This window comes from Phocoena sinus, chromosome 15 (assembly GCF_008692025.1).
Source record: "Phocoena sinus isolate mPhoSin1 chromosome 15, mPhoSin1.pri, whole genome shotgun sequence".
In the NCBI taxonomy this organism is placed as follows: Eukaryota; Metazoa; Chordata; class Mammalia; order Artiodactyla; family Phocoenidae; genus Phocoena; species Phocoena sinus.
The window spans coordinates 45,753,939-45,763,423 of NC_045777.1; positions in this window are offsets into that span (position 1 = coordinate 45,753,939).

Consider the following 9,485-nt stretch of genomic DNA (forward strand, 5'->3'; position numbering starts at 1 on the left):
GTCATTCGGGTGGTGGTTTCGTCTCCAAACATCACATAATGTTTCTTGAGAGCTCACCATCTGCCGTGCTCTGTACTAAATGCTTTAATTCATTACCTCATTTAATCATTTCAACACCCCCAGGAGGTAGAAATCACCTCGTAGGCCAGACCCATGCTGTGGACACAAGCAAGAGGTGAGGACGTGCGGGCAGAACATGGAGGAAAGTTCCACTTTGGTGAAATTCTTGAGTATTTTGCACTCACAAAATGTCAAGATAAACTACTTTACTTTCATCATATAAATGTTGGACCATTTTGAATGTTAACGGTGTTTTGTGTTATACACAGAGGATCACCACATATAGATAAGCCTGCCAGTGCTCGGGAACTCTGAACTTAATCCTGTTCAGACACAACATTATCTCCACTGTACAGGAGATAAAATGAGATCAAGGGGAAGGGCATGTCAGGGGAAGGGGATTCAGAGGTCCAGGTTACTAGGTACAAAATAAATAAGATAAATGGAAGAATGTAGGGGCTTCCCTGGTGGCGCAGTGGTTGAGAGTCCGCCTGCCGATGCAGGGGACACGGGTTCGTGCCCCAGTCCGGGAAGATCCCACATGCCGCGGAGCGGCTGGGCCCGTGAGCCATGGTCGCTGAGCCTGCGCGTCCAGAGCCTATGCTCCACAACGGGAGAGGCCACAACAGTGAGAGGCCCGCGTACCGCAAAAAATAAATAAATAAAAGGGTGAATGTACAGCACAGGGAATATAGCCAATATCTTACAATAACTTTTCTTTTTGGCCACACCGAGGCTTGCAGAATCTTAGTTCCCCAACCAGGGATCGGACCTGTGCCCCCTGCAGTGGTAGCCTGGAGTCTTAACTGCTGGACCACCAGGGAAGTCCCTTTTTTTTTCTATAACTTTAAATGGAGTATAAGCTCTAAAAATGATGTACACCTGAAACTAATATAATATTGCAAATCAACTATACCTCAATTTTTTAAAAGTGAGGCCAAGGGAAGTTAAATCACTTTTCCGTTGTCACACCGTTGGGACATCAGTCTGTGCTCTTGAACCATTGAGGAGACCTGGGTATCTTCCCTCTCAAAGGAAAGTAGTACAGATCTGGGTGACCTCAAGTTGACCCATCAGGTGCTATTACCCTGTGCCCACCTTAACAAAGCTGAACGACACATGCAACATATCTGAGAAGGATGTATTTTTAAATGTATTTTATTGCTACTGTACACCCAGTAGAATGACTCAAGTGAAAAAGACTGACAATGCCAAATGGTGGTGAGCATGGGAGCATCCGGGACCCTTATGCATTTCTGGTGGGGTTGCAATGGTACAGTCACTGCAGGAAGTGCTTTAGCAGTTTCTTACGGAGTTAAACGTGTACTTTTCGTATGATCCCCCAATCCTACTCTTAGGTTTTTATGCAAGAGAGAGGAAATGCTACGTTCACACAAAACGTACACACGAATGCTTATAACAGCTTTATTCCTAAGAGCCCCAAACCGGAAAGCACCCAAATGGCCATTAACAGGCGACATCCATACAATGGAATACTATTCAGTAAGAAAGAGGAACTACTGATACATGCAACAAAATGGATGCATCTTAAAAGGATTACGCTAAGTGAAAGAAGCCAGACACATACTAAAAAAAAAAAAAAACCCTAAATATTATATGATTCCATGCATGTGAAATTCTAGGAAAGGCAAAACAGTAGTGACAGGAAGCAGATCAGTGGTTGACAGGGGCCAGAGATGCAGGGAAAGGTTGACTATACAGCAGCATGGGGGAGCTTTGGGGGTGACAGAAATGTCTTATATCTTGATTGTGAGAGTAGGTACCTAATCATATTTATTTGCCAAACTAATGAAACTATGTAGCAAGAATTCATACATGTTATTGTGTGTAAATTGTTCCTCACTAAAACGGATCAAAAATACATTTTACAATTTTTGAGGAACTGTTCAGTAATTGACTCAATGATGTATTCTTGTTTGTTGATGTCTAATGTATGTCACCTACTAAGAAGATAATCTGTAATTGATAATATTACTATAAATTAAAGATAAGTCCACTTTTCTTAGACATATTCTTTATTCTCTAGAAATTCTAAAAACTATCCAACCGGAAGTCTTCAGCTTCTAAGAGATTAAAAGAAGGCAATAAAGAACACTGGTTTTGGAAGCAAGTAGATAGCGGTTCAAATATCACCTCTGTCGTTTTTCTAGCTGTAAGACTTTGGAAATTTTACTTAATCATTCTAAGCCTCAGTTTCCTCATCGATTAAATGGGAACAATAATAGTTCTTCTCTCAATTAAATGAGATGGCAATGAGGACGTGAGGGTGGAGGATGGCTCCTTGTTCAGTGCACCTGTCAGGATTCAAGCAAAGTTTTCAGCACTTACTAAATCCTGATAAATGGAAGCTACTGATTCTACAGACCCTGACAGATGGACGTTAATTTCTATAAAGTTCTTGCTTTTAAGCTGCTGGCATCTGGTAAATATACACCTTACCTTTGAGCCTCCAGAGAGGATAAAGCCTTAAAAAAAGATTTAGATATTATTAAAAGACTAGTGATACTGTTGGCAGAGAGAAAGCAGAGTGAGGGACCGAATCACCTTCCCACGGAGCATCGCTGCTCTGATACCTGGAACCATTCCCAATTCCCCGTGAGATTCAGGCCATGAAAGCAGACGTGGGTTTAAACAGCATCTGGAAGGATTTCATTTTAGCTGTGAAATCCTAGTTACACACGGCAACAAATCTCGGAGGGGGCTGATGGCATTTGGAGATGGGGATTCACAGAATGGATATTGATCGTCTAATGTGCCTGAAGTGGTTTAATTAAGAAGCCTTCTCCCGCATCTCCAAACGTGAGCACTCTTCGCTGATGTATTGCCAGAGTGCTGCCTGGCGCATAGTAGGTGCTTTGTCTCCTGCATCCTTTCTGGGTCCGTCCACTTCCTTCCTTCTACGCCGCCACGCCCCCATCCATGCCACCACCGCCTCTCTCTGGGACCATGTCAGAGCCTGATCACATCTGACCACAATGCCCCACTGCGTAAAGTTATCCAATGGGATCCATGCTTATTAGGATAAAAACCCATGAAGAGCCAACTCTACCTCTTTTCTCTTGTCCCCCACCTCCCACCCTATCTGCTCTCTGCCCTCCAGCCACACTGGCCTTCTGTCAGTTCCTCTAACTCCCTTGGTCTCTCGAACCACAGGACCTTTGCACAAGATATTCCTTCTGTCAGGATGCTCTTCTCCCATGCCCACAACCCTCACCTGCTCACTCCTTCCCAGATGCATCTTGTGTCAGCCTGAGTCTTCTGAGAGGCTGACTCCAGGTCAGGATTAGACAGGCAAGAGTTTTATCGGGGGACGTGCCTGCGAAGTGTAGAGATAGAGAGCACCGGATGGGGCAGGGAGAGCCTCAGGTCCTGATGCAGCTCTGCCACCCATGAATGGAGGGAGGGAGGGAAGGATGGGTTAGGTAGAGCATCCAGCTTCAGCCTGGTTCTGAGAAGACTCAGGGAGTCCCCAGCAGAGTAGGAAGCCTCAGGAACTGGCCTCCTTCTACTCTGTAGTTTCACCAAGTATAATCTCCACTCTCCGCCTCATGGTCCAATGTGGCTGCTCCAGCTCCAGCCAGTGTGTCCCTTGTCTCAGGCAGAAGGAAGGATAGAGAGGCAAAGGAAAAATATGCAAAGAGCGCACACTAGCTGCCGTTTAAGGGAGTTCTCAGAAGCTGCCATCAGACACTTCTACAACCCAAAAAGCCAAAACTTAGTCCCAGGGCCACATCTAGAGACTGGGAAGTATCACCTTTATTCTGTACTATCATTTGTTCAGCTATAAATTCGGGTTCTGTTCCTGAAAAGGAAAACTGATGTGGGGTAGGGACACCCAGCCATCCCCACCACAGGGCGTATTTCCCTCAACACACGTTGGCCTTTGGAAATGACACCACAGAAAGCATAATTCCTTTTCTTTTCTTTCTTTTTTTTTTTTTTGTGGCCTCTCCCATTGCGGAGCACAGGCTCTGGATGCGCAGGCTCAGTGGCCATGGCTCACGGGCCCAGCCGCTCTGTGACATGTGGTATCTTCCCGGACCGGGGCACGAACCCACGTCCCCTGCATCGGCAGGTGGACTCTCAACCACTGCGCCACCAGGGAAGCCCCCTTTTCTTTTTTTTTCTAAGTACCTGCCCTTCTGCTTCATGACCCGCACCACACACACAGAACCCCATTGACCCATGGGCATTGGAAAGCCCAATCTCTTTGATTCGACATGAGTAACCTTGGAGATACAGACATTTCCCCCAAGCCACCAGACTGGGCTCTTCTACCCGTGTGGCAGCCGGGAGGAAGGTGGTGTCTTTCCCAGCCTCAAGGCTGCCATTCTGGAAGGTCTTCCCCTTAGTCCCATTTTGTTCCTCTCCTCACCAAGATGCAACAGAGCCCTTCTATGCTGGGCTCAGATGCAACCACGATTACAGGCCATCGTTCCCAGCCTGAGTCCTTTGGAAACGCAGTGAGTCTCAGTGGCACCTCCACTCGTGGAAGCAGGAAGCGAGACAAAGGAGAAGGGGAAGATGTTTTTGCAACGTGAAATAGCGTCAGGGTGCGCCTTCTGTATTATCGACACAGACAGTGGCTTTAGAAGCAGGAGGGTAACTGCGTGATTCCAGCTCCTTGCCATTTTGAGGGGCTCCCTAGGGAAGACAGAAGTGCAGAAAGGGGTAACACAAGAGGCAAAGTATCAAATGTGAGGACCTGGCATCCGTTTGGCGTTGGCAATAGCCATGTGTGCTCACGGCTAACCAGTCAGAGAAGGAAGATGATTTATTATAAGCCGTTGCAGAATATATTATGCATGGTAGAGGCACGGAAAGGTCTTTGATATGTATCTGAAAGAGCTTCAAACCCATAAAAGAGATAAATTTTGTATGAAGAGTGTCACTGAGAGGCCGGGAAGAATCTCCGACACATCTTCATATCACAGGGAATAATGAAGGGCTCTCTCCTCACACAATCCGGGCATTAATTTCACTTAAAGAGGCCACCATTAGCATATCGACACACAGACTTCACTTTGCAGCCCCTGTGTTACTGGGAAACACAACGAGAGACCACGGTCAAGGCCTCCATCAGCCATCAAGGCCTGGGTATGTGTTTTGTCAATTGTTTCCCCTCGAAATGCTGATCTGATCTCTGCTACCTTCTTTCTAATCCTCCAAAAACCGCAATTGTAGGGCAGTGAACTGCCTTCTTTGGCTTTTGTCTTAACTTGCAGCTTCTGGGTAATTCCCAAGGCCTTCTGGGACATAGCACCCCCATCCCGTGGGCACAGGACCCTTCTTTTAGCTTGGTCTTTGTCCCCTCTTATTGAAGGGCTTGTCCCCCTGAGGCAGCTGACGGCATGGCCCTGGGACCTCACGGTCTGTCCCCTTCACCCTGCTTTCTCTCTCCGGCCAGGCTTTAGGGGAGCAGGTAAGAGTTCTCCGGAGCAGCTCACAGCACTCTGGCACACAACCAGTTACCAGGCAGGCAACATAATATCTGTCGAGAACGCCTCTTGTTCTTGAATTACGGCTTCCTGCTCCAGGCCGCTGCCACTGTTTGAATTGGACTGCACCTAATTATGGTTTGATTTGCTTTAATAAAGAGACATCCAAGTGTGCGGAGAGTTGCGCAAAAAAATAACAACAACAATAATAGCAAAGTGTCTCGCTCCACATCTGCAATTAAGACATTCACTGTTAATTGCATTAATTAATCTCCCCCATGAAGCAGCTGGTGAGGTTTCCACCACCAGGAGACGAGTATGATGATTCCCAGAAGTGCCTGGTTAGCAGCTTGAGAGAACCCAGCCCGGGTTCCAGAGGACCATGCCTTAGGATGGAGGCACACTTCCAATGAGCTGTCTGCCACCCAGGTGGGACCAGGGGCGAAGCCACCCTTCTGCAGGACAAGAGGAGCACACAGCTGATGGAACCACAAGCCTCGGATGGCTGGAGGGATGTAAAGCTTATTGAGAGGGAGCCACGGGAGCAACCATAACAACAGTGACACTTGGATTTAGTCCAGCCCTCGAGTCCCCAAAACAGGAGGACCCACAGAGCAGCCCCTCTGCCAACATCCAAGGGGTGGTGTCTTGCCCTCTGCAAGGCAGAACGGAAGAATTTGGTGGAATCCTGACCCTAAACATTATTGCCCTTTTCCTAGTAGGTTAATGTGATTTTAACGTTTTGCGGAGATGCACAAATACTGTCTCATCCTCACGAGTCCTGGAGACTCCAGGGGCCGTTTGATGGTCCTGATCTGCCAATAAGAAAAAGGAAGCATTCACCCTTTCCAAAGCCGCAGGAACCCAGAGCTGGTGCCAGGCTCCAGATCTCCAGCCCGTGCTCTGTAAGCCCCTGAGTGTACAGCCACCAACTCCAAACTGTTTTTAAAAAATGAGGTGACAAGGCTTCCCTGGTGGCGCAGTGGTTGAGAGTCCGCCTACCGATGCAGGGGACACGGGTTCGTGCCCTGGTCCGGGAAGATCCCACATGCCGCGGAGCGGCTGGGCGCGTAAGCCATGGCCGCTGAGCCTGCGCCTCCGGAGCCCGTACTCCGCAACGGGAGAGGCTGCGACAGGGAGAGGCCCGTGTACTGCAAAAAAAAAAAAAAAAAAAAAAAAAAATGAGATGACATGAGTGAGCCTTTGTTTACTACCCAAGGAACTAGATTCCTAGATTTATCAAAATATTTTCTTTAATCTGAACTCGCAGCTGTTATACTAATCCTTCAATTTTGATACCTTGGTTAACACTAAGTGCCTTCCATTCTAAAAACCATTGAATAATATAAAGCATGAAATTTCATGTATTCGGTCCACAGATACTGGTTATGCCTCTAATATGTATCAGACATTGCACTAGGTGCTGGATATAACACAGATGCAAAAAAAACCAGAAACAGGCATGAAGCTTACGTGAGGAGGAGGTCTTCCATCCCAAGGGAATATCGACATGTGACCGTGTATCTGAAAGGAGGGGCCAGTGGGCTTATGAGACGGATCACGCCAGGGAGGTGTTTACATGGGAAAGATGTGTGCTTGGAGGGTGGGGATGCTGGGGGGGCCAAGAGAGGGGGCAAAGGATGACAGGAGAGAGAGGGCTGAGGGCAGTGGTGGGAGGGATTAAAGATGGCCAGCGAGGTTGGAGGGGTGTGAGGTGAGCGGAATGGGTGGGCAGGGGTCCAGCACAGCAGGCCCTTGCCATCCCCGCAGTGATGGAAAGCACTGGGTCACCGCTGGAGAGTCCAGGTAGGGGCGCCCCAGGACCAGGCGAGTGGCTGCTGGGTAAAGAAGGTGGCGAGAGGGTCTCTGAGGAAGCTCAGCCGAGTGTGAGCCTTACCTTGACGGCAGAGAGAGGTAGAGGCGCATCAGGAGATCTCTGTTGAAGGCAGACCAACAGGTTGGGAGTAGATTAGATCTGACAGGTGATGCCGTTAGGTAATGCCTCTGTGTGCTGGAGACCCTGGAGGAGGCTCGGGGGAGGAGGACAGACCGTGGACTTGGTTTGGACTGGAAGGCTGTGGGTGCTTCCGTGTCACCAAGAGGAGATGCTGAGCTGGGCACACGGGTCCAGAGCCACGTGCCAACCAGGACCGGAATCTGAGAGCCACACTTGTGCAGGTGGAAAGTGAAGCCAGGAAGGTGGGTGAGATCCTCTCCAGAGAAAGTATCGAGTGAGAAGAAACATGGGCTCAGGGCTGAGCCCTAAGCAGCTCCAAGGTTTAATGCTGGAGAAGAAGATGGTGACCTCCCAGGAGGGAAAGGATGGGTAGCAGGGGCCCAGGAGGGAAACCCGAGAGAGTAGAGTGCCCTGCGGGCCACGGAGGACAGCGTGCCTGGAGGAGGAGAGGTCGGGGTTGAGGGGTCACAGAAGATTTGAGGAAGTGACGGTTGGAAACCGTCCTTACGGTTTGGGGATCGGAGGCTGTTGGCAATGCCCGTTAAGATGGAGGGAGGGGTCAGGAAGTAGCCAGATGGGAGCAAGGAGAGTGAGGAGAGAAGGAAGGGGACAGGGCATTTGGGGGATCTGGTTGAAAATGAGAAGAGAAATGGGGCAGTGAAATGGGGCAGAAGGAGATTTTATGGTGTTGAAGGCGGGTGGTGTGATTTTTTTTTATTGGACTAGAGTTGACTTACAATGTTGGGTTAGTTTCAGGTGTACAGCAAAGTGATTCAGTTATACATATACACATATATATTCTTCTTCAGATTCTTTTCTCTTATAGGTTATTACAAGATATCGAGTAGAAGGACTACCCTCGTGGTCCGGTGGTTAAGACTCCACGCTCCCAATACAGGGGGCACGGGTTCAATCCCTGGTCAGGGAACTAAGGTCCCACATGCCGCATAATGCAGCCAAAAACAAACAAACAAACAATAAATAAAAAATTCTACCAGTGGAAAAGCAGGAGTGGGCAAGGGAGGCGTTAGACAGGCATTATTAAAAGAAGATATTGAGTAGAGTTCCCTGTGCTATGCAGTAGGTCTTTGTTGTTTATCTACTTTATATATAGTAATGGGTATCTGTTAATCCCAAACTTCTAATTTATTCCCCCCTTTCCCCTTTGGTAACCATAGGTTTATTTTCTATGTCTGTGAGTCTGTTTCTGTTTTGTAAATAAGTTCGTTTGTATCATTTTTTTAGATTCCACATATAAATGATCTCCTATGATACTTGTCTTTCTCTGTCTGACTTACTTGGCTTAGCATGAGAGGAGATTTGAGTGTGATAAAAGCAAATGGAAAAAGCTCACCGAAAGGTATACATAAGAATTGTGCATGTCACCATAAGTAAATTTTTACTGAACAGAAAAGAAACCAAACATAAATATTTTCGAAATCTAGTCAATGAAATGCATGCTGAAGTGTATAACGTCTGCAACCTCCTTCGAAATGTATTCAAAGGGAAAAAAAAAAAGGATTGGTGGGTGGCCAGAGAAATGCACAGGACGGCATGTGCCAAAGCAAATACAGTACGTGTCCACAGCAGCATCGAGATGGTGAACACATGTGTGTCCTCTATCCAGTTCTTTTACAAAATTGATGGAAAAGGTAACAAGAAGAATCCAGTTGACAGCTATTCAAAGGCCAAAGAAAGCAAATTTCCCCAGGAGGTGTGAGGAGATGGGGTTGGTAAAGGGATCTGGCTGAAGGGTTTATAGAAACAAGAGAAAAAGGGAAATAAATCTCTCCACCCAGGCGTTATTAATCAAGTAATGAAGCCACGCGACGCCATGAATGAGCAGGTCTTTTTCTCACACTGGCCATAAATGTGCAACCATGCCCATGACTTAAGGCAAATCTTACAAAGTGGTCCGAACAGGTACTACACGGCTAAAGCCCTCTGAGCTTCCCAGCAGGTGCTCTGTCAGCCTGACCCCTCCCACTACCCGTCCCAAAAGAAAAGGA